This window comes from Panthera pardus, unplaced genomic scaffold (assembly GCF_024362965.1).
Source record: "Panthera pardus isolate Hobbes unplaced genomic scaffold, ASM2436296v1 HiC_scaffold_3, whole genome shotgun sequence".
In the NCBI taxonomy this organism is placed as follows: domain Eukaryota; kingdom Metazoa; phylum Chordata; class Mammalia; order Carnivora; family Felidae; genus Panthera; species Panthera pardus.
The window spans coordinates 59,241,126-59,267,249 of NW_026526876.1; the positions used below are offsets into that span (position 1 = coordinate 59,241,126).

Consider the following 26,124-nt stretch of genomic DNA (forward strand, 5'->3'; position numbering starts at 1 on the left):
GCAATTAGGAGTCACGTGTTCAAAGAGGGGACTATGATAAGAAAAGATGGGATTCAGTAGGCAAAGAGGGAAAGGTTAGGACCTGAGATCTCTGGGTGGAAAAACACACACACATATTTTGGAACAATGCTGGGAGCCTCTGACCACAGCAAACCCCCTTGGGTGTAAGATTCCTCTTAAGAAACAAATGTCTGTGCCTTGTGCCCAAAATAACCTATAAATGAAAATGGAATCAACTTAGAAGAGGAGGGATTGTGAGAATTGAGATGATTCATTTTCAGAAACACCAAATAAAAGCTATGCTGTCTCATTAAAATAGGTTTACAACCTACTGGAAATATGTACCACCCCCCCCCCCTCGCCCCCCATACACACACACCATGGAGTCCCAAAACCTTAGACACTTCACTTCCTGGTTCTTCTTCCCCTCTCCGTTTCGTGGGCTTATTTTTCCTAGGCTTTGCAATGAGCATGTGCCAAAGAACTGAAGTCTCTGTGTCACCTCAAGGAAGGTACATTTGTACTATTCAGACTACTTTGGGGCCTTACATGGGTGTAGGTGACTTCTGGGTAAGGCTGTAACTTCTGTAGTACTCAGCCAATGAGGAATCAGGGGAGGGACCTACACGCCAGGAGATACATTGTCTGCTGTAACTGCCCTGAGTGTGCCTGTCCATCAAACACCTGCTCTTGCAAGAACATTGATTAAAGCCTCACTTCACTGGGGGGAAAAAAAGAAAGAAATTTTATTTGCCATTATCATAAATGGAAAACCAGTATTGTTTGCTATAATTAGAAGATAAACATAAATATTAAAACTTTGGAAATATTTCTAAATTCTGCTTAATAACTCCTCTTGCTGAAGGTGCAGAACCTGAGGTTTATTCTCTTTTTATTTTCATTTCATATTTTCATTTTTTTTGTTATGCTTATTTATTTTTGAGAGAGACAGAATGGAACAGGGGAGGGTCAGAGAGAGAGGGAGACACAGAATCGAAGCAGGCTCTGAGCTGTTGGCACAGAGCCCGACATGGGGCTTGAACTCACGAACCACAAGATCATGACCTGAGCTGAAGTTGGATGCTGAACCGACTGAGCCACCCAGGCACCCCTTTTTTTTCTTATTTTTTTAAAGTTTATTTATTTAGTTTGAAAGGGAGAGAGTATGGGTGGGGAAGGGGCAGGGAGAGAGGGAGAATCCCAAGCAGGCTCCACACTATTGATACACAGCCTGATACTTACTGGGCTCCATCCCACAAACTGAGATCATTACCTGAACTGAATCAAGGAGCCAGAAGCTTAGCCTACTGAGCCATCCAGGTACCACTATTCTCTTTTTAAAGAGAGGAATAAACAAGTGTTAACGACCCAAGATGAGAATTATGTCTTGATATAATCAGAGACAATTAAAAGAGAATGACTTCCTCTCTCTATTTTGTCATTTTATTCCCACCTGAAATCATTTTGTGTACCACTGGCAATTCATAGCCACATTTTAGGAAACACCGCTTTATTCCATAGTAGCATCTACTGAAAAATGTGTTTTGATTCTGCGCTTTCATCCCTGGGTAACATGGTATTTTATAAATGTTAACTGGCTCTTACCTGATCTATGTCTTAAGGGCACAGACTGTTATTTCTTCATCCCACAGAAGAATGTTCTGAGTTCCAAAGAGGTTTTGAGAATTATCCCAGCACAGGGATAAGTATGGCTGAGCCAGGGGCAGATAAGTTAGGAGCTTAAATTCCTAATAGGATTTGGCCACTTTCCTCCCTGTAATGTGATCTGGGAACGTAAGGGTTGTGCAACCCAGGTTTGCTCCAGCTGTCAGACAAAGGACTAAGAAAGTGGGGAGAAGGCTAACTTTCATCAAACTCTGGCCCTTGCCAGGTTAGCTCAATTAATCCTCCTGACAAATGCATCCCCATTTCACAGAGAAACAGTTTCAAAGGTGCTAAATAACTTGGCAAATTCACATACAATAGGAGACAGAGCTAGGATTCAAACGTCTATCTCTGACATCATGAGATTATAAATTTGGAGACCTGGGTTCTAGACTGATTTCACCACCAAATTGAAACATTATACTGATTGACAGATCAAAGGATTCTGAGTCATTATCATCTCTACTTCCTTTTGTCTGGTCATGGGCTTCCTTTAGATTTCTTGTCACCTCACACAGAGGCACAAGTAGATTCATGTAGTAGGCCTCTCACTCCATCTCTCTTCTTTGCGCAAGTACCTGCGGAAGTACCATTTGGCTCTTACTTTGTATTGTATCGTATGGTTACATTATTTGAGCAATGGCAAAATTTGAGAAATTGGTTTAAAAATTGAAATTCCGGGGGTGCCTGGGTGGCTCAGTCCAAATCTTTTTTTACTAAAAAAAATTTTTTTAATGTTTATTTATTTTTGAGAGAGAGAGAGAGTGTGCCTGCTAGTGGGGGAGGGGCAGAGAGAGAGAGAGGAGACACAGAATCCAAAGCAGGCTCCAAGCTGTCAGCACACAGCCCGATGCAGGGCTTGAACTCACCAACCACAAGACCGTGACCTGAACCGAAGTCAGATGATTAAGCAACTGAGCTACCCAGGCGCCCCAGCCCTTGTGTATATCTTAGGGCTTCTCATGTTCTTTTCAGCTGAGTACCCTCAGCCCAGTAGAGGACACAGCCGCATTGCTCAGTTTTGCTCCCTCTGGGCAGCAGCTCCTTCAGCAGCCTGGTGCCTTAGAGAGCAGCGTCATCTTCATTTTACATTTCAGCAGGTCATTCATAGACACTGCCTCGTTCAGCCCCCATCCTGCAGTTCTCACCCTGTCCAAGCCGTGGTCTGCCACCTCCATGGCCCACTGGGTCATATTTTTTAACGTATAAGTTTTGTAGAGCATCTGGGGAATACTTTCTAATGGGGAAAAAGGGGCCTGTCTTTCAACTTTATTTATTGAAACATAGCTAAAAGTTAATGGACTCATATCACATTTGGAACCAGCAAGTTGACATATCCCTCTTAGTTCTCAATGGCTTGCCTGATCCAATCATTGATTTGGTTGAGATTTCTTTTTCTTTGTTTTTGGAAAGAGAGAGAGAGCATAGGGGAGGGATAGAAGGAGAGAAGGAGAGAGAATCTCAAGCAGGCTCCATGCCCAGCACGGAACCCGACATGGGGCTTGATCTCACAACCCTGGGATCATGAACTGAGCCAGAATTAAGAATTGGATGTTCAACTGACTGAGCCACCCAGGCACCTCGCAATCATCGATTTTGGATAATTCACCTATCATTCATCTCACCCCCAACACAACCTACTGTACACACACACACACACACACACACACACACACCTAATCATTTTCCTTTCTTTTCTTTTTTCTTTCCTTTTTTTTTTTTTTTTTTTTTTTTTTTGGTCAGTAAACATAAAGATAGTGGGTAGTAAAATTGTATTTAAGATGCAGGGACTCTCCCTCATATCGATGTCTTATAATATTTTAAAACTGGTAATTAGTCTGCCGTTGGAGAGATTCCAGTTTTATTGATATGCAATTTGAAAGCACAAAAATTATTTTCAAATTAAAAAATATTTTAATGTTTATTTATTTTGAGAGAGAGAAAGAGAGAGAGATGACAGAGCGGGAGCAGGGGATGGGCAGAGGGAGAAAGAGACACAGAATCCAAAGCAGGCTCCAGGCTCTGAGCTGTCTGCACAGAGCCCGACGCAGGGCCGAATTCATGAGCCGGGAGATCATGACCTAAGCTGAAGTCAGATGCCCATCTGATTGAGCCACCCAGGCACCCCCGAAAGCACAAAAATTATTTCCAAGCCACAGAGCAAGGAATAGTGGAAGTCCTTGAGTCAGCAACAGAGACAACAGTCAAAGCCTCTCATTGTTTGCCAAGCTCTTGACTTGCTCTCTTGGAAAAAGTGATTCCAAACCAAAAGTGGTTTCAAACAAACATCTCTAAAAGGGAGTGAAAGCTCAAGATACTCAGCCACAGAAAGGAATGAGATCTTGCCATCTGCAACCACATGGATGGACCTAGAAGGTGTTATGCAAAGTGAAATAAGTCAGACGGAGAAAGACAAATACTGTAGGATTTCACTTATATGTGGAACCTAAAAAATAAATAAATGTATAAACAAACAATCAAAAAGCAGAAACAGTCCCATAGACAGAGAACAAACTGATGGTTTCCAGAAGGGAGGGTGGATACAGACAAAATAGGTGAAGAGGCATGAGAGATACAGACTTCCACTTATGGAATGAATGTCAACGGGATGAAAGGTACAGCATAGGGAATATAGTCAGTGCCAACATAACAGTGTTGTTTGGTGACAGGTGGTAGTTACACTTGTGGTGAGCATAGCATAACATGTAGATTTGTTGAATCACTATGTTGTATACCTGAAACTAATGTAACATTGCATGTCAGCTATACTTAAAAAAAGGAAAAAGGGGAAAAAAGCTCAAGGTAAGTGAGAAGGAATTAACAGAGTATAGATAATGGGGCAACTGGGTGACTCAGTCAGTTGGGCGCCCGACTTCAGCTCAGGTCATGATCTCACATTTCTTGGTTTCAAGTCCCGCATAGGGCTCTGGGCTGACAGCTCAGAGCCTAGAGCTTGCTTTGGATTCTGTGTCTCCCCCTCTCTCTGCCCTTCCCTGCTCACACTCTTCTCTCTCTCAAAAACAAATAAACATTAAGAGAGAGAAAGAGAGAGAGAGAGAGAGCCTCCTGGGTGGCTCAGTTTGTTGAGTGTCCGACTTCGGCTCAGGTTGTGATCTCACGGTCTGTGGGTTCGAGCCCCGCATCAGGCTCTGTGCTGACAGCTCAAAGCCTGGAGCCTGCGTCAGATTCTGTCTCCCTCTCCCTCTGCCCCTCCCCTGCTCACACTTTGTCTCTTTCAAAAATAAATATTTTTAAAAATTAAAAAAAAAAAAAAGAGAGCATATATAGTTTCATAGAGGAACTTGTCTTCAGGCCCAGACAATTTCCAACCCAGGGTTCTAAAAGAATCTACAAATGTGATCATAAAGCCAGGGTAGAGACTCCTTGAGACGTCAGGAATAACAGGTGTTAACTGAATTTGTAATTGGTTGAGGAATTGTGCCCAAAGGGATTGACAGATGGAATGAAACCAAACTAGAGGAAACACTCTATGAGAGATTCCTTGAGGAGTTAGAAATCAGGAAGATGAATGAATAGTCATCAGTCAGAAGGAAGTACCATCTGGAACGTACATCGTTAGGTCTGGAGAAGTGGCAGAGGTGAGGGCAAAAGATCAGAACTTGAAGTCTGGGGGCTGCCTGGGTGGCTCAGTGGGTTGAGCGTCCAACTTCAGCTCAGGTCATGATCTCACAATGCAGGAGTTCGAGCCCTGCGTCGGGCTCTCTGCTGACAACTCAGAGCCTGGAGCCTGCTTGGAATTCTGCGTCCCCTTCTCTTTCTACTTCTTCTCCCTCATGCTCTGTCTCTTTCTCTCTCTCTCTCTCTCTCTCTCAAAAATAAACATTAAAAAAAAAAAAGAACTTCAAGTCTAGAATTTGTCTCTCTCGCTGACAATCTGCATGACTTAGGGTACAGAGCTTTCGGTGGCGGTCTTAGAAATGCTTTGTGAATACAAGAGAAGATGCCTGTGAAATGCATTATGTCTCTAAAAGGCAAAACTGTGTATGAAGGTAGGCGTAGTATTATATTTCTCATTTATCTCTCAGACTTCACTGAATTCATTAGATAGTTGCATAGCTGAAATTACCAAATGATTTAAGGAATAAACTACAAATTATGGAGCAACAGGCAGTTCTAGAGTGGGTATAAGTGAATTGGGAAGATAACACCTAACTATTTCATTGCTTTGTAATAGGACTAGCAACACTGCGGGAATATATAATTTGTTTTTCTTCTGCCAAAATAGAACCACTCCCCCAGAACTTTTCCTTAGGTCTTTCTTGTTGTTTTCCTCCAACCCTTATCTTTTTTCTCCTTTTTGAAACCTCTCATCCATCTACTTCTTTGGGGCGGGGCATTGTTGAAGGACTAACTACCTAACACTCTCTCGCCGTAGCCTTGCTTAAATGAGTCCAAATATTCTCAAATCATATTGCTGTATATGAACTTGGAAGGAAAATAACAAATGCTCACAGAAAGTAGGGGATGTAGAAGAACTGGACGGATTTGAAATCCAGATAGCTGAGTCACAGAAAGGAAATGAATGAGGCTAACATATAATTCAAGCCATGTGAGGAATCAGTTTTCCTTAAGTGAAAATCATGGTTTATGGCCATTCTATACCAGTCCCAGAACCCAAGACTCCTCCAGTCTGTGAAACATAGCCCTGAAAGGAGCTGCTTCAACTTGTTCTCTTGTTTCAATAACTTCTTGGGTTTGGATTCATTCAGGATACTACATGTAGATAAGAGAAGGCAGACGTAAGGAGGAGAGAGAAGCCCAAGAATATGTTGCTAAGATTTTCTTTTTTGTTGCAAGTGGCCCTTACTGATGGTAGAGCTCATTTTCTTATCTCTTTATTTTTTATTTTTTTTTAAATTTTTTTTTAATGTTTATTTATTTTTGAGACAGAGAGAGACAGAGCATGAACGGGGGAGGGTCAGAGAGAGGGAGACACAGAATCTGAAACAGGCTCCAGGCTCTGAGCTGTCAGTACAGAGCCCGACGCGGGGCTCGAACTCACGGACTGCGAGATCATGACCTGAGCCGAAGTCGGCTGCTCAACCGACTGAGCCACCCAGGCGCCCCTCTTATCTCTTTAAAATGTACTGTTTCATATTCCTCCCTACACTTGACCTTCCTTTCAACTTGCATTGGAGTCCCTCCAGAACAAAATTCTATTGTCCAACTCAAAGGATAACTTTTCCTATTTCCTTTCTTCTTGCCTGCCCTATCATACATAGGTGGTATGGGTTTTGCTTTTTATTAAAACTTTCTTGTACCTGATATTTATTTTTATCAAAACAGTCCATGCAACTAGTTTAGGGAGGCAAATAATGCTTAAAAAAAATAAGCTTATGCCAAAAGCAACAGCTTCTTGATGCCTCAGCAGGTTAAATTGAACTCTTCTGGCTTCTGACACTTATCTCCATATGTCTAAGAAGTATGTGTATAGTATCTCTTTTCATTTTGTCACTTGGCAATTTTTATAAGTTAGGCAATTGTGAATAGCTTAGAGATGTGAACAAGCTGTTCATCTGATCAAGTTTATTGTTCTTCAGAATTCAGGTATTGAGTTTGGTTAGCCTTCAAAGCACAACGTTGACATAACCAAACTATGATACATTATCCTGAATGGTAAAGTTCTTGGAAGAACAAACCCAAAGAAGATAAGGCATTTATCCAACTATAAAATCCATGTAATACAGTCAGGATTCAATCACAGATGCAGAACCCACTAGGAGGTGTGTGTGTGTGTGTGTGTGTGTGTGTGTGGTGTATATCATATCCTATATATCATATCTAGTATTACACAGTTGTGGGAACTGTTTAAGTTGCCTCTGTAAGGCTACTGTCTTCATACCTAATCCTGGAGCTTGAAGACTTCAGAGAAGGCAGTCTGGAAGGGAAGATATGTGTTAAGTACAGAAAAGCAGCTTATAAACTGGAACCTACAGCTATGATCTAGAACTCGGGAGGATAGACTTGAAACCATGTCAATTCTCACTGCCTCTTACCTTGATGGTATAGATCCTACAGGAGAGGCTGTCCTCCTTCATCATATATCTAGCCCAGGAGTTGGAAAAGCTGGTGAAGGATTTAGGGGAAGGTGGAGCAGTGGTAGGTCCCTTGCCAGTGAAGTAAGGCAATAGATAAGCAATGATATGAGCTACAAAATGGCTGCTGGTTCCCTTCCAAGCCCCACATCTGCATAAGAATGTTGTGGCCCACCTTAGGCGGAAACATGCAGGGAGGGAATTCTGGGAAATGTAGTTCAGTGCACATTATAAAGCAACCACAGTGGGCTCCATATCAATTTGACACATGTATATAGACATTTTTTTTTTCTTCTGCAAATAAACAGTTAAGGATTCAAGTGCCCATTCTGCCCCCTTAGCAAGAGAACAATTAGAAAGCACCTAATGTTTCTGGGGCCATGTGCCCTTCAGGAAGAATTATTTGTAAGAGAAAAAAAGAATAATGGCATTTAATCCCTGGAAATTACCTAGAAGTCCATCATCAAGGATATTTGGCCAGCTCCTTTTTCTACTGCCCAAATATAACTGCTGGATAAACCAAGGTTTCTGAAATTGTGTTCCCCAGAAAGCAACAAAACCTGGCAGAGCTAGGCTTTTAAGTCAGAGCCCTTTCATTTCCAATCATCTTATTTTAAAGAAAACAAACAAAAAGCTTACAAATGAGTCATCTCTGTAGTCTTGGCACTTACTTGAATTTTGTTTTTACCTTTCTTTAAAGTAGGTAGGCTCAAGTTTCTCTCTCATCATCGCAGTGGAATCTAAAAATTGCTTTTTATATTGTTCAACAAGCAAGAACAATGCAGGCTGTTCAGCAGAGGGTAAATTTTTAGTACTAAGGAAAGTGCTGTCATGGAGCCAAATATTTTAAAGTTTTTAGATGAGCAAACCATTTCCATTTAGTATAACTCTTTTTTCATGGAGAGTTATATAAAAGGTCAGACACTACCTAAATTTTAGCTATAAATTATAAATATAAAAAATTATAATTTTTCCCCTAAGCTATCCATAGATGAAATTTATCATTCTTGCCACTGTAATGGCATGGCATATAAGCAACCGACCTAAAACCAACAAAAGAAAACATAACACCCACAACAACTATCTGTTTCTCCCCAGCCTTCTCCATGTGATAGTCATAAAAAGCTCCACTAAGGGAAAACTCTTCAGAAATAAATTATGCCTTTGTAAAACAGAACTTAGCTGAAGTTGATCACATCAAACAAACAATAAGCAAAACTGTAACCTGTATAATGTTTATTTCGTTTTTGAGAGAGAGAGGGAGACAGAGAGTGAGTGGGGGAGGACCAGAGAAGACAGGATCGGGAGCAGGCTTCAGGTTCTGAGCTGTCAGCGCAGAGCCCAATGTGGGGCTTGAACTCACGAACTGTGAGACCACAACCTGAGCTGAAGTCCACATTTAACCGACTGAGCCACCCAGGCACCACAAAGCTGTAAACTGTATAAAGGAAATCCATCTAACTTATAAAATGGTTCTCTCCCAGTCTGGTACCTTGTATGAAAACTGGATAACAAAGAATTATAGTAATTGTGTCACAAAGGCAGAGACAGATGTTTAAATTTCAGGAAGTTTTAAAAATAGATTTCCAGTGTTTATGCTGTTGACAAACAGGATCTCACAGATCCTTTCTCTGGCTCCTAAGATGTGCCCCCATTTTTCTTGCCTTCCCGGTTTGTTTGGGTTGTTTTAGTGGGGGTGGGGGTGTTCTGGCAGGGCTCAGCCACATGGCTCAGTTTCTCAGTGAGTTCATCTTCCTGTGTTAATGTATTACTCGATCATTCTGTGTCAGTGAACTCTGCTTCGGCAGACCCTTATCTCTGAGTCTTTCTACTTTTTGTAATGAATACCATTAGGGATTCATCAGTCCTGGGGGCAGGGAGATATTCCTCACACCATTTCTCTAACTGTCCTGTATAGGTTTTCTAGCCTCAGCAATACCTTCCTCTAGAACCGGTGTCTTCAGTGATGACTGTCTGGCTCAGTCAATGGAGTGCATGACTCTTGATCTCGGGATTGTGAGTTCGAGCCCCATGTGGGGGTGTGGAGATTACTTAAAGAATAAAATCTTTAGGGGTACCTGGGTGGTTCAGTCAGTTAAGTGTCTGACTTTGGCTCAGGTCATGATCTCGCAGTGTATGGATTCTAGTTTGCGTCGGGCTCTGTGCTGACAGCTCAGAGCCTGGAGCCTGCTTCGGATTCTGCATCTTCTTCTCTCTCTGCCCCTCCCCTGCTCGCGCTCTGTCCCTCTCTCTCTCTCAAAAATAAATAAACAGTAAAAAAAATTTTTTTAAACAAAATAAAATCTTAAAACAAAAAAAGGAACCAGAGTTTTTGTTTATCCATGTACGGTTCACCTTATGGAGCATGAGGAACGTTAACTGCATACCGATACTAGACTCCTAGATTTAAAGAGCTCACCCTTCTGGGGCACCTGGGGGGCTCAGTCGGTTAAGTGTCTGACTCTTGATTTCGGCTCAGGTCATGATATCAGGGTTGTGGTATCAAGACCCACATCCAGCTCTGTGCTGAGTGTAGATTCTCTTAAGATTCTCTCTCTCTGTCTCTCTCTTTCTCTTTCTGCACCTCCCCCGCTCTCTCTCTCATTCTCTCTCTCTCTCTCTCCCTCCCTTTGCCCCTCCACCACTCTCTCATTCTCTCTCTCTCTCAAAAAAAAAAAAAAGTAGTCCCATTTATTTGGGAATGGGAAGAGAAAAGAACAGCAGCAGGCGCTTATGGAAAACCTCCAAATTCTATGATAGCCAGAATTTCCATTCATCCCTACTTGGGGTGGGGGTGGGGGGCGGGGAAAGGGGGGTGGGGGGGGAGGGGAGGCAAAAGAGTAGCAAACACTTTTCTGCATATGTTCCTGAGTGGTTTCATTGTACTCGCTAAAACCAACTCTGTTTAAAATTCTTATCCAGGATGCCATGAACCAGCACATTGTTTTCTTTTTAATATGTGGTACCTGCTTGCTTTCACATACACGGTGCGTTGTATGCCTGCTGTGTTTCATCATGACACAGGGACATGTTTCTCTTTAGACTTTCTAAGCTGACCTGTCTTTTCTTTTTTTTTTTTTAATTTTTTCTTTTTTTTTTAATTTTTTTTTTTTAACGTTTATTTATTTTTGAGACAGAGAGAGACAGAGCATGAACGGGGGAGGGCCAGAGAGAGAGGGAGACACAGAATCGGAAGCAGGCTCCAGGCTCTGAGCCATCAGCCCAGAGCCCGACGCGGGGCTCGAACTCACGGACCGCGAGATCGTGACCTGAGCTGAAGTCGGATGCTTAACCGACTGAGCCACCCAGGCGCCCCTTTAATTTTTTCTTTTAATGTTTATTTATCTTTGAGAGACAGAGCGTTAGTGGGGGAGGAGCAGAGAGAGAGAGACACACACAGAATCCGAAGCAGTCTCCAGGCTCTGAGCCGTCAGCACAGAGCCCGACGTGGGGCTCGAACTCACGAACCGAACCGTGAGATCATGACCTGAGCTGAAGTCGGACGCTTAACCGACTGAGCCACCCAGGCGCCCCTGACCTGTCTTCAAATGCAAGACACGCTTCTTTAGAAGAGCATGCTGTGTAATTGCATTTAAATATTTACACTGGCACCCTTAAAATGTGGTACCGTCTTTAGGGGCTTTGTTAACAGAGGCTTAGAAAAACAAGGCAAGATGATAATAGTTCTCACTCCCTAGCGTTCTCTTGCTCTGATGAATGAAAGTTTCAATGTATGCAGCAAGGAGTAGTCCCCAAGGTGAGCAAGCTTGGGTGTCGATTTTCGTAAATTATTTGGCTTTAGACAGTTGGAGCAGGAGGCCACTTTTCTCAACTCCATTACTGCTTTACTCACCAACCAGCTGAGTCCCCAAGCCAAGAAACTGCTGGCTAGAGATTGCCTCTATTTGCTACAGTCTTCCCGGTGGACACTGTTAGCAGCTAGGAATGAAGGGTTTTGTTTTTTTTTTAATTTGTATTAAAAAATTGTTTCTTCAATGTTTATTTATTTTAGAGAGGGGGGGGCACGGAGCACGAGTGGGGGTGGGGCAGAGAGAGAGGGAGACACAGAGTCTGAAGCAGGCTCCAGGCTCTGAGCTGTCAGAGTCAGATGTGGGGCTCAAATTCCCAAATCCTGAGATCATGACCTGAGCCGAAGTCAGACACTTAACCAACTGAGGCAAAAAGTATCCCTGAGGTTATCCTTATCCTTACCAACTGCCTCAAGTAGTGGCTAAAGGATAAGGCTAAAGAAATTAAAAAAAAGGATGAAGCCACTAATTCGACACCCCTCTCCTGAAAATTTAACAGCCCAGCCTCCTCATCTGACAGCAGTTTAACCAGCAAGAGGATATTACTTTACAAAGTTGTTTGTGTTAGACCAGTGGGAATAGAAGCATCAGGTGATGCCTCTGTAGTTCTTTCTGAATGAGGATATTAGTATTTTTCTTTTTGTTTCTTTCATGGCTCTGGTGAATCCTCAACATGTAATCCCAAGAGGTAAAGCCAGATAGGGCTGAAAGAAATGCTTCTAGGGGTGCTTGGGTGGCTCAGTTAGTTAAGCATCTGACTCTTGATCTCAGCTCAGGTCTTGATCTCAGGATGGTGAGTTCAAGCCCTGTGCTGGTTTCTACTTAAGAAAACAAAAGAAAAGTTGGCTAACATTAACAACTCAGGCAACAACAGATGTTGGCAAGGATGCGGAGAAAGATCTCTTTTGCACTGCTGGTGGGAATGCAAGCTGTTGCAGCCACTCTGGAAAACAGTATGGAGGTTCCTCAAAAAACTAAAAATAGAACTACCCTACGACCCAGCAATTGCACTATTAGGCATTTATCCAAGGGATACAGGTGTGCTGTTTCGAAGGGACACATGCCCCCCCCCCATGTTTATAGCAGCACTATCAACAATAGCCAAAGTATGGAAAGAGCCCAAATGTCCATCGATGGATGAATGGATAAAGAAGATGTGGTGTATATATATACAATGGAGTATTACTCAGCAATCAAAAAGAATGAAATCTTGCCATTTCCAACAATGTGGATGGAACTGGAGGGTATTATGCTAAGTGAAATTAGTCAGAGAAAGACAATAGTCATATGACTTCACTCATATGAGGACTTTAAGAGACAAAACAGATGAACATAAGGGAAGGGAAATAAAAATAATATAAAAACAGGGAGGGGGACAAAACAGAAGAGATTCATAAATATGGAGAACAAACTGAGGGTTACGGGAGGGGTTGTGGGAGGGGGGATGGGCTAAATGGGTAAGGGGCACTAAGGAATCTACTCCTGAAATCATTGTTGCACCATATGCTAACTAATTTGGGTGTAAATTTAAAAAAATAAAAAATAAAACAAGTTTAAAAAAAAAAGGAGGAAAAAAAAAAAGATAGCCTCTCCGTGATCTCAATCAGAGTATCAGGAATCTTCCTAGTCCAGTGGGATCTCTTCTGGGTGTTCAGTTGGCCCTTTCTCCGCTTTGTGATTTGAGTTTCAGCAGAGTTCAAAATGGCTAATGGTAAAGTAGAGGAGAACCCTAGAAGGGCCAACGCAAAGGTGGATGCCTGTTGTGGAAGGTTGGCTAGCAGTTTCCAGGCCATGATGTTCACCGGCATCTGAAACTCCCTGACGACCAGCCTTGGGTGTGCAGAAACAGCTTCTGTCAAGCCAACCAGGAGTGGCTCAGCACAGAGACTCTTGAAGGGGCTGGAAACACATATCAAAACACTTCAGCTGAAAAAATTTGCTGTGCACAGAGAGTCAGGATTCTCATCAAGGCCATAACTGCCCATGGTGGTGTAATTTGACACAGGTCTCTAACCGGGAAGAACAACAGGAAAACTGTCCAAAATATGCTTTGATTTCTTGTTACCTCATGATCAAGATGGTTATTTTACTTACGTGTCTGGTACCCAGCTGGCATGGCTGGAACAGCTTGGGGCTGGGCAGTAGCACCATCTCCTTTGGGGGCCTAGCTTGGGCTTCCTCACCACATGGCTGTCTCAGGGGAGTTAAGTTGCTTACAGGGTGGCTGACTTTCCCTAGAGGGTGCCTTGCAAGAGAGCCAGGTGGAAATGCAAAGCTTCTTATACCTGTTCTTGAAAGTTTCAGAATTTCACTTCTGCCAAATTCTATTGTTCAAGAAGTCAGGAAGGCCAGCCCAGATTTAAGGGGAGGGGGAATTCGACAATACCTCTTGAAGGGGGAGGGCATGCCATCTTTGAAAAACCCAATCTGCCATACCTCAGAACTCTAAAATTTTCTAAGAACTTTTTTCTTTTCTTTTCTTTTCTTTTCTTTTCTTTTCTTTTCTTTTCTTTTCTTTTCTTTTCTTTTCTCTTTCCTCTTATTCTCTTCTCTTCCTCTTCCCTTCCCTTCCTTTCTCTTCTCTTTAAAAAAAAATTTTTTTTAATGTTTATTTATTTCTGAGACAGAGAAAGACAGAGCATGAGTAGGGGAGGGGCAGAGAGAGAGGGAGACACAGAATCCAAAAGAGGCTCCAGGCTCTGAGCTGTCAGCACAGAGCCAGACGCGGGGCTTGAACTCACAAACCATGAGATCATGACCTGAGCTGAAGTTAGTCGCTCAACCGACTGAGCCACCCAGGTGCCCTTCCTTTCTCTTCTCTTAAGTGGAGCCCCAACTCAGGGCTTGAACTCACAACAATAAGATCAAGAACTGAGTTGTGATCAAGAGTCAGATGCTTGACTGACTGAGCCACGTGTAACAACTTTTTAGTATTGGTAATTCTAGTGTGCTGTATTTTTGTAGGAAAAAAACCTAAATTTTGCTCTTGGTAAGTTTATTTGGCAAGTTGGAAATTTATTACTTTGCAAAGAACAAAATGTCTATATTTGAGTTTTAGCCATATTTAAGTGTTACAGTGATTTCGAAGAAACTAATGACTCCAAAGTAGTAGACTTTGATTAAGTTGACTTTTATTTGAAAGAGAGAGAGAGGGAGGGTGCAAGTGATCAAAGGACAGAGAGATTGGGAGAGAGAGAGAGAGAGAGAGAGAATCCCATGAGGGCAGAGAAGTGGGAGGGAGAGAGAGAAGCGGGGCTTGTGCTCGCCTGATGTAGGACTAGAACTCACGACTGTGCTATCATAACCTCAGCTGAAGTCAGATACTTAATCAACTGAACCACCTAGGTGCCCTGACTGAGTTGACTTTTAAAACAAAACAAACACCTTTTGGATTTTCAGTGTGACATGGACATTATAGTAATAAATGCTTTTCTACAGATTATTTTTATTCAAGAGGATAAATTCAATGAATGTAATAGTCAAAATTTTATAAAGAGATGAGAACAGGATAAGTACAGATAAAATAATACCCAGAAAATCCCCTTCTTCTTTTCCTTCCTCTTCCTCTTTCTCCTCCTCCTCCCCTCCTCCTCATCCTCCTTGTCCTCCTCCACCTTCTTCTTGCTCTTTTTCTTCCTCTTCTTCTTCCTCTTCTCCTTCTCCAGAAAATCCTAATCTAAGACTAATTAGACACAACTGCAAGGTCTTAATGATAAGACCCAATGAATTCAACCTCCATTGCTGAACTTGGAGGAATCAGCCCAAGAGAAACCTAAGTCATTACAGCCAATCTCCTTCACATCATCTTTTGGGATCCAGTCAGCAGAATGGGACTTGCATCTAGAAATAAACCCAGTCACCAGCACAGAAAAAGTCCATGAGTAGGGGTGAACCAGTGGGGAAGAGGGGAAGATCTGCATAAGAGCACAGATAAAGAAGGTTTAGTCTGGAGGATAGTCATCAAATTAGCAGAATCTCCAAGGAAGCAGGCAATGCAAGACAGTAGGACTCCTGGGTGGGACGTAATAGGGGAGGCATCAAGGAGTCTCCAGATTGCACAGACACCATGAAGGCCCAAGATTCAGGGGCAATGCTCAGATTCCCAAGAGAGACTAGACTTGCAAAAGCAAAGGACGTGTAGTTACTTGAAACAAAACGAGATTAATGCCAGTTATATACCAGTCATGTTCTCTTCTGTCTAAGGTTATGACCAGTCTTGGGAGCAGAGGTGGAGCTGAAGTGGAAATCAGCTGATCAGATGTGAGGGTCCCAGCAGGCCTGTCCAGGACAGGAACTAAGCATATTTGGCCAGAAACAACACAGTGACTCCCAGGTGAGTGTGTCCCAGAATCACCTAACTGGGTTGTTTAAAAGTCATATTGTGGGCGCTACCCCTAGTGACCCGGGGTCAGCATAGTGGGGTGTGCGCCTCAGGATTCTGCATCTTTACGACCCTCCCAAGTGATTCCTTCAGCCTACATTTTGAGAACGACAGGAAGCACAACCCTTTCCACTTAGTTGCAGGCTCAGAGATGACGAGGGCAACTGCTTGAAGGCTTTAGCTCACAGATGGAACTTCTAGAATTTGAGAGGACTTCAGAGGCCCTTCGACATAATGGGGCTTCGTGAATAATTCGTCAGAAATGACCTTATCTCTGGGCCCCTGGGTGGCTCAGTCAGTTGGGCCTCCGACTCTGGCTCAAGTCATGATCTCGAAGTTTGTGAATTCAAGCCCCATGTCGGGCTCTGTGCTGACAGCTCAGAGCTGGGAGCCTGCTTCAGATTCTGTGTCTCCTTCTCTGTCTGCCCCTCCCCCGCTCACACTGTCTCTCTCTCTCTATCTCTCTCTCTGAAAAATAAATAGCCATTTAAAAAAAGAAAAAAAATGACCTTATCTCACAAATTTTGCGTTTCTACTTCTGCAGCAGGGCTATAACTGCCACATCAGAGGTTTGAAATGTAACTGGGAACATTTTGCGTCATTTAAAAATGTGAAGCATTTGAGAAGTTTCCCAGCCTGATTTCAAAAGCCACACATTTGAAAATAAAAATGCTTTTTTCCCCCTTAAACTAACTCTTGTTGATGGTAGAAAGTTAAAAATTTAGATAAGCAAAAATAATATTTTTAAACATCCGTAGTCCCACTACCCAGAGATAACCACAATTAACCTCCTAGTGTATATATTTCCAGCCTTTGCCTAGACAAATATACTCGTATATGGGCTTGTTTTTCTCCCCTTTGTTTTTTTTTAAATTTTTTAAATGTTTATTTAGTTTTGAGAGAGAGAGAGAAAGCATGCACATGAGCGAGTGGGGGAGGGGCAGACAGATGGAGACACAGAATCAGAAGCAGGCTCCAGGTTCTGAGCTGTCAGCACAGAGCCCGACGCAGGGCTTGAACTCACAAACCGTGAGATCATGACCTGAGCCAAAGTCGGATTCTCAGGATGCTCAGGCTGCTCAACCAACTGAGCCACCCAGGTGCCCCTCCCATAAATGGGATGATACTGTACACGCCTTAGTAGTGGTGGTTGTTTTTAAAGACTTTGTTTTAGGACCAGGCTCTGATGTCATTCTCTGTGCCTCCTAGACCCTCTGGTATTCCATTTCTACTTCCCTCAGCATTTCGGCTTTGTTCTTTTTTTTTTTTTTTTTTTAAGCTTATTTATTGGGGGTGCCTAGGTGGCTCAGTTGGTTAAATATCTGACTCTTGATTTTGACTCAGGTCATGATCTCAGGGTTTGTGGGATTGAGTCCGGTGTTGGGCTCTGCGCTGACAACATGGGGCCTGCTTAGGATCCTCTCCCCCACTCTCTCTCTCTCTCTCTCTCTCTCCCCCTCCGCTCTGTTCCTCTCCTGCTCATGTTTATGCTCTCTCCCTCTCTCAAAATAAATAAATAAACTTAAAATGTAAGCTTCTTCTTAAAAAAAAAAAAAAAAGGAATTGCCAGAAGGAAGTGTAAGTGAAGAGGGAAACTCCACAGCCAGAGGAGCAAAAATGCAGACACGCAGGCTTAGCATCCAGTGGGAAATAGACATAAGAGGGAGTTCACTTATTTGTGCTTTCAGTGCATATTTATTGACCACCTCTTGTGGCCCCAAAACTTATTCTAGGTACTGGCAATACAGCAGCAAATCTCTGCTGTCATGAAGTTTTCATTGTACTGGACAGAGATAGGAAATAAACACGTGAGAAAGAGACACACGGAGATTCTAGATGGTGACACATTTAATGAAAAAATGAAACACGGTGAGGGGATAGAAAGTGGCTTCAGCAGGGAGCAGGCCACTTTAGACAGGTCACAAGAGGCTTAACGACAGAAGTAGGATTTGAGTCGATATAAGGAGGAGTCTAGGCAGCTGGACTAGCTTCCACAAAGGCTCTGGGGCAGAAGGGAGCTCAGGGTATTTGAGAAAGAGAAGGAAAGCCCATTGTGGATGGAGTGAAACCAGCAAGGAGAGCTCAAGCAGGTGATATGGGAGAGCTCAGCAGGGGCCTGACCACACGGGGCTTATAGAGCAGGGTGAGGGCTTCAGTTCCTGCTAAGGATGACAGGAAGACAGGAAGACATTGGAATATTAAGGGGAGGTTTCCATTTTTATTTTTACTTTTATTTTTTTTTATTTGAGAGAGAGAGAGGGCATGAGTGGGGGAGAGGGAAGGAGGGAGGGAGAGAGAGATAGAGAGAGAGAGAGAGGGAGAGAGAGAGAGAATCTTAAGCAGGCTCCATGCTCAGTGTAGATACCGCAACCCTGGGATCATGAACTGAGCCGAATTCAAGAGTCAGATGCTCAACTGCCTGAGCCACCCAGGCACCCTGGGAGGTTTCCATTTTTAAAAGTTCCTGCTGGTTATTATTGTGAACTTGGAGTGTAGGAGGGCATGAACGGCAGCAGGGAGGCTAATAAGAGATCACAGCAGTAAGTAGAGAAGTAATATTTTGGGATATGTGTGACAGTAGGAGCTGAAAAAAATAAAGAACAAGTTGGACAAGCATTTAGATGTGTAAACTGTGGACAAAGCGAGGTCACGTGACACAGAGGCTAGTGAACCAGCTTAAAACAACCTGGGCAGCCCACGAGGCTTGAGGTACCCGAGGGATCCTGTTGCCCTCAGTGCCCAGAGGCCCACGTGCTGTAGTGGGGGAACCCCTGCACCATTTTCTGTCTCCATTCATGTCACCTGAGCATCAAAACAATGGGCCTATGCCCTGATGTTTCAGACTTCTTAGGGGCAACACCTCTTTCAGTATCTTCTAGAAGTCCCTCTCTCCCCAGCGCTCAGATCAACACTGCACTAAGGGGGTGGCTCAGTCAGTTAAGCATCCGACTCTTGATTTCTGCTCAGGTCATGATTTCACGGTTCGTGGGTTCAAGCCCCACATCAGGCTCTGCACTGCCTGAGGAGCCTGCTTGGGATCCTCTCTCTCCCTTGCTCTCTACTCCTCCCCTCCCCTGCTCACTCTCTCTCTCTCTCTCAAAATAAATAAACTGAAAAAAAAATAAATAAACTCTCCGCTTCCAATACCCTGTCCTCTGGTAGGGGAAATGTTTGTGCAACAACTTTTATACTAATGGAGTCCCAGGGACAGACTCCTCTAGGTCCCCTACTCGAGCCTCCTCTCACTCCATGGCCAAACTTGTCTAACTAGCCCAGTGCTGGACACAGGTTCCAGCCAATACAGCTTCAGCAGTGTTATTTTAAACCTCCCTAATTAATCTTCTCTAACATGTTAAAATATTAAGATCCTATTAGCAAAATTGATTTTGATAATCTAAACTTGAAATAAATACTTGGCTAGCAATACCTCTAATCTGAGTTTGGTGGATTTTTGAACGTTTTCCTCCGATTTTAAAAAAAACAAAAAACAGGGAAACAAACCAAAGAGTTAGAAATAAGGCACGCTATGATAATTTCTAGACTAAATTTGAGTGCTAAACCAAGTGTCCAAATACCAAATGTCAGTCGTCGGAAATATTCTCTTTTCCCACCGAAATTCAGTCTTCCCAATGTCTGAGCCAGTACTAATAGAAGGTAGAAGAACTGTGCATCAACAGTGTCAGATTATTCAGGATTAGATTATGAGCAATTAATGTACCTGCTTGTCCAGTCAAGGGTCCATGGGTCCCTAGAATCAAAGGCTTATCCCCGGAGAAAACCTGAGCGTTGGTTTGAAGAAGAGCAGAGACTGACTGAGGCTGCTCCCCCTCAGCTTTTTCTCTTTCTCAGCCCCACCGCTATGTGCGGGTGGTTCATGTGGAGTGTGTGTGTGTGTGTGTGTGTGTGTGTGTGTGTGTGTGTGTGTGTATGGGTGTGTGTGGTGTGTGTGTATGTGGTATGTGGGGTGTGGGTGTGGTGTGGGTGTGTGTGGTATGTATCTTCAAAGAGGAATCTGATGGCCTAGCTCAGATTTTCAAGCCACATTTTCAAGCCACAAGTCATAGGTCACTGACCAGGCCAGGAATTAGTTGCCTTTGGGCCTGAGGTCTATCTCTGACCGTGTGGGTTATGGCCAGGGAACTCAGGGTCATACGGTATACCACATGATCATTCAGGAGCGGCTAGATCTGGGAGCGGGAGTCCCCCAGAGGAGGATAGATGGGCAGATGCTAAAATACCCTTTAGTATATCCTCCCCATCTGGGACTCAGGGGCCCACTCACAACTGCTAGGTTAATGTGTTTCTACCCAAGTCTCCTTGGTAGCAATAAGACCCAGGACCCAGTCCCTTGGGGGCATCTAGCTGATCCTGAGTCGCCATTGTCCCACCACCAACTGAGCCAGCCAGGCACCCCTGAATAGAGTTTATCAAAAAAATAAACTAAATATAAAATCAAAACAATTACTTTTCATGTTTTCAAAATAATTTTACTTCTAAAATACTTAACGCTACCTATCACAATTAAAAGTCAACACGAATACATTTTTTTAAAGACTTTATTTTTAAGTAATCTCTATACCCAACATGGGGCTTGAACTTACAACCCTGAGATCCAGAGTCACATGCTCTACCCACTGAGCCAGCCAGGCACCCTGGCAATGTAAATCTAGTAAATGAATATCAAACGTTAAATGGAAATTACTTAAGTAAAGCCAAAATGTTTGTTTTTGAAAATTCAACGTAATTTTGTTAACTATTTTTATTTTTTAAAAAAATCTCTGCATTTCTAGAATAACACCACGTAGTGCCTTTGAAAAGAATATTCCATATACAGGTGTAGTTGACAAGTTGAATTGTTTAGTATTGCAAAATCCTTCCCGGTCAGCATGCACAACTGTTTTTTTTGTTTTTGTTTTTGTTTTTTTTTAATTTTTTTTTTCAACGTTTTTTATTTATTTTTGGGACAGAGAGAGACAGAGCATGAACGGGGGAGGGGCAGAGAGAGAGGGAGACACAGAATCGGAAACAGGCTCCAGGCTCTGAGCCATCAGCCCAGAGCCTGACGGGGGGCTCGAACTCACGGACCGCGAGATCGTGACCTGGCTGAAGTCGGATGCTTAACCGACTGCACCACCCAGGCGCCCCTGCACAACTGTTTTGAGTGCTGTGCTATTTTGTTAATTTGTGGGTACCTCCAGGACCACAAATTAAAACGCAAAGAAGATGTAAGAAAATGGAATTCAGGGGCACCTGGGTGGCTCAGCTGGTTAAGCGTCTGACTTCGGCTCAGGTCATGATCTCATGGTTCGTGAGTTTGAGCCCCACGTCGGGCTCTGTACTGACAGCTCAGAGCCTGGAGCCTGCTTCAGGTTCGGTGTCTCCCTCTCTCACTGTTCCTCCCCTGCCTGTGCTCTGTCTCTCAAAAATAAATAAACATTTAAAAAGTTAAAAAAAAAAAAAGGAAAATGGAGTTCAGCCCTCCTGAGAAATGATAGCTCAATAGGCAGAAATCTTTTAGACTCACGCTGAGCCGTAGGAGGGAGGATTTGACAAATTAACCAGCTTGGTATCTCTCTTACCTAAATATTCTCCCTGCCCACCAGGATGCATCGTCTTTAATGCCAGCCCCTGCCCAGCTCACATGCTGCAAGGCATTGTTCTCAGCCACCTTTTGTATTGAGAACAAAGGACAAACGCACAGGGGCTTAACCAGCATTGGTGGATGTTGAGAATTACAGATTGCTCTCTGCCATGCTGAGCACCAGATCCTGGGTGATCCAGGCACTGGTTATGTTCTTCAGGTGACTCATATTATCAGGGAAGTCTGGGGGGGAAGATAAGGAAGGGCAACAATATCGTAGATATTGTTAGAATTGTTAGAATTCCTACAACACAGTAGCTCAAACGACTGAAATTTGCAAAACTTATGGATGATTTTGCCAAAGAAATCATGCTTCAGGCTATTGTAAGATCACTTAATTGTTGTATGGACAGAACTGATTTCACGTATATTTTCAAGTTGCAGTGTTAGCTTTAAATTTTAAAAATATGCGTATTTAGTAACATATTGGTATTATCAAGCATGATGACATTTACTTATTAATGTTCTAGAGTATGGCAAAACAAAATATTCTTGTTTATGCATTGGGGTGGGGGAAACATAAAGATCTTACAGAGACCCACGTAGACCAGCTATGCTGCTCATCCCAGGGTGACACATTTCTTTTCTTTTAAAAAATTTTTTTAAAACATTTTTAAAATTTATTTTTTAAAGGTTTTATTTCAATTCCAGTTATTTATTTACTGAGAGAGAGAGAGAGAATGTGGGAGGGGCAGAGAGAGAGGGTGAGAGAGAGAAATCCCAAGCAGGGTCCACGCTCTCAGCGCAGAGCCCGATGCAGGGGTCAAACTCACGAACCATGAGATCAAATCAAGAACCTGAGCTGAAATCAAGAGTCGGACGTTCAACCAACTGAGCCACCCAGGCGCCCTGACATTTCTCTTCTGATGGTCTTTTTGCTAGAGGTAGTTGGATTTTTTGTTATCTGATATACACACACATACACAGACACACATGCACACACTCCCTCTCTCCCTTCCTCCCTCCCTCTACCCTCAGTTTTCCAAATTATGCAATAACAGGAAGCAGAAATGACCAGAACTCACAATTCCAACTTTTGCTTAGCAAATTTACGGAAGGAAGTAAGAAAACAGGTGGGACCAGTCAAGGAACCGAGGCACACGAAGGTTAAGTGACTGTGTTGGAAAGGACCGTCAAGGGAAATACGAAGAAAGCTTTTCTAGATTAACCCCCAAACCACTGTGATGCCTGTGGCAGCGTGGAATTCTGGAACTCTTCTTGTGACTTAGTCCATACGTGTAACCACATGTGCCACTCCATTGCGGACTCTGCCTGATGTGTGGTACTTGGCTTACCAACGGAAACCTCATCTTATCTAGATCTCTCTAGCAACGCCACTTCATTTGCATTTACTGGGAGCAGTCGATTTTTCCCCCTGGATTTTGGTGACTAAACAGATGGAACTTTTCAAAGCTCAGAACAGCCACTGGGCACAGGGCTGACCCAAGGTCAGTGTTCTGGTTGCTGTGCATCCTCTCTGAAAGGTGTCTGCTATTTCTTCCACTCCTTAGATTATTTTGCTTATTAGAGTCTGGCGTTCCCAGGGGGATCTGAGGGCGAGTGAGAACAAAAGCAAACAAGATGGCCTAAAAAACATTCCCTGTGCTTTTGACCTTCGAGGGACCTGCTAGGAAATGGAAAGCCTTTTGCTCTGCTTCCTGAGACAACTGTAGCAAAAGGAATTTTCAGCTGGGTATTATTTTTGGGAAGCGTTCAGATTTCTCTGAGCTGATTTTTTTTCCCCCTAACAGAACAGGAGTAAAGAAATCCAAAGATTATCTTAACAAAAATAAAGGCAATGCTACTCTGTCTGTCTCCCTGTGTGCTGAAGCAATTAGGTTAGGATAGTGTATTTATGTGAGTAGGCCCTTTCTCCAGACATGTTCAGAACTCAAAATGTTATGAAGATCTTTAATGCTATGATTTAAACCTAAAGACCTTTTCTGTAAGTTAGGAAAGAAAAAGAAGTAAGAAATGATTAGTACTTTTGTATAAGATAGCGACTCCGAATGCTAACATCGAATTCCACCCCACCTTGTGCCTCCAGTTCCTGAAAGAAGGGAATAAAACACAGTAATGAGCATCAATGCCACATTTCAGAAATGTTGAGGGGCGCCTGGGTGGCTCTGTCGGTTAAGGGGCCAACTTCAGCTCAGGTCATGATCTCACGGTTCGTGGGTTCAAGCCTCTCATCAGGCTCTGTGCCGACAGTGTGGAGCCTGCTTGGGATTCTCTCTGTCTCTCTGTCTCTCTCCCCCCACCTCTCTCTTTTTTATAAATAAATAAATAAATAAATAAATAAATAAATAAATAAATAAATGTTGAAGAATTTCTACTGGACTATAGCAAGTAGTCCATCTTGAAGGAAGAGGTCCAGGATACCCTGACGTGCCTTCTCCCCAGGAAGCAGAGTTCTAGAAGAATTATAGGAGATCCTGGATCCCACTAATATGTTCTTTTTTTTAAATGTTTATTTATTTTGAGAGGGAGGGAGAGAGAGAGCGTGAGCAAGAAGGGGCAGAGAGAGAGGGGAGAGAGAGAGTCCCAAGCAGGCTCTGCACTGCCAGTGCAGAACCCAACATAGGACTCAATCCCATGGACTGTGAGATCGTGACCTGAGCCAAAACCAAGAGTCAGACGCTTAACCAACTGAGCCACCCAGGCGCCGCCCGCCCCACCCACACCCTCCACTCACTTAGGAAGAACATAAATGAAAGGTGAAAATAGACCTGGGTAATCACTACATTTGAAATCTCTTTTACCTTTAAAAAACAGTTGTACAGGAGGCCCATAGTTACAAGTGAGTCCCCTATGGGGAAGGGGAACCCTTTCTGAGAATAGGTACAGCAATAAAGGAGGCTATACCAGGGACTTGGGGCCCCCCAGGCTAGTCTCACGGGCCTCAGAGAAAGCTGGCCCAGGTGCATCATCAAACACTTGGGGTCACAGTGTCTGCTCATGAGCTGATAACCCTGAGCTCTTCCTTTTTCCCTGAGGTTGAGGGTCAAAGAGGCCTTGAAATTAAGATAGGAGAAGAGCATCTTAGCATCTGGTAGACGGGAGGAGATGGTGACAGGATCCCAAGAGAGTCATCATTTACCTTGTTTCAGGGCCTAATAAGATGCTTATCTCTCAATTTTCAAAGGTGGAAAGGCAGAAAAAACCAACAACACAGGAACCATTAAAATATTCTGTGAAATGAAGAGAAGGGAACATAGCTCCCGAGGAAAACCTCTCTGCGGAATAAGAGTTGGGGAGGAAAAGAGGCCCCTGGGTGTCTCAGTTAGTTAAGCGTCCAATTTCGGCTCAGGTCATGATCTCACAGTTCATGAGTTCGAGCCCCATGTCGGGCTCTGTGACGGCTCAGAGCCTGGAACCTGCTTCACATTCTGTGTCTCCCTCTCTCTCTGCCCCTCCCCTGCTCACACTATGTCTCTCTCTCTCTCAAAAATAAATAAACATTGAAAACAAAATAAATAAACAAAACAAACAACAACACACACACAAAACCCTATTATATTAAGAGTTAGAAGACTGCTTTTTTTGTTTTAACTATCCCAAACTAGTATCTTCAAAACTGCTTAGAGTATTCCCACTAATATTAGGTCAAAACTATCACCATTACTACTTAACATTGGTCCTCAAATTCCAGTTATTGCAAAGCAAGAAAAAGAAGTAAAGCGGGACTATTAGAAAGGTGTTGAATTTATTATTTGCACATCACATGATCATTTACATAAAAAACAAGTAAAGAGGTCAGTTATCAGTATATAAAAATCAATAGCTTTGAAGGGCACTGGGGTGGCTCCGTCGGTTAAGCGTCCCAATCTTAATTTCACCTCAGGTCATGATCTCATGGTTTGTGGGATTGAGCCCCATATCAGGCTCCAGAGCCTGCTTGGGATTCTCTTTCTCCCTCTGTCTCTGCCCCTCCCCTCTTCTCAAGCACACGCATAGTCTCTCTCAAAATAAATACACTTAAAAAAATTAACAGCTTCAAAATGTTAGTTTAAAAAACCCAGATTACATAAAATGGGTGTTATATAAATGTATTATACTAATAATAGCAACAAAAACATAAACAGAAAATGTCAAACCTTTAGTGAAAGAGTATGCCTTGGGGGGAGGACTGGATATTGTCAAGAGGCTGTTCGCCTTGAATACATTTATAAATTTAATATAATTCCAATCAGAGTGACAAGGGGATTTTTATTTCGGAACTTGACAAGATATCTGGAAAAATAACCAAATAAAACACATTGACAGTCACCAAGAGCTGGGCTTGCGTGGCAGATCTTAAAATGTGTCCTAAAGCCTCAGTGACCCAGGCAGACTTGCCCGGGCAGCTCTGAAAGGTCAGACAGATTCTTGTGTGTGACACTCAACACACAAGTGCACACTAAGAAATCAACATGAGAAGGTGAAGGTGCTCACTTTTTAAATGAGCAGTTCACAGAAGAAAGATTGCAACTGGCCAATAAACAAATAGTTTTTGATGCAAAATAAAGCAGGATGTCATTGTTACCTACCTAACTGGAAAACAGGAAAGACTGTTGGTGAGGATGACTGTTG

The 26,124-nt window shown here is 43.0% G+C and overlaps 1 long non-coding RNA gene across 1 annotated transcript in view; it reads left to right on the top strand.

Moving 5' to 3' along the window:
* LOC109251883 (uncharacterized) overlaps positions 1-26,124 on the top strand; it is a 40,991-nt gene that overhangs the window by 6,560 nt on the left and 8,307 nt on the right. Inside the window, exon 2 of the long non-coding RNA XR_002073751.2 lies at positions 15,734-15,863. This is a non-coding gene — a long non-coding RNA (uncharacterized LOC109251883). The remainder of the gene's footprint in view (positions 1-15,733; positions 15,864-26,124) is intronic.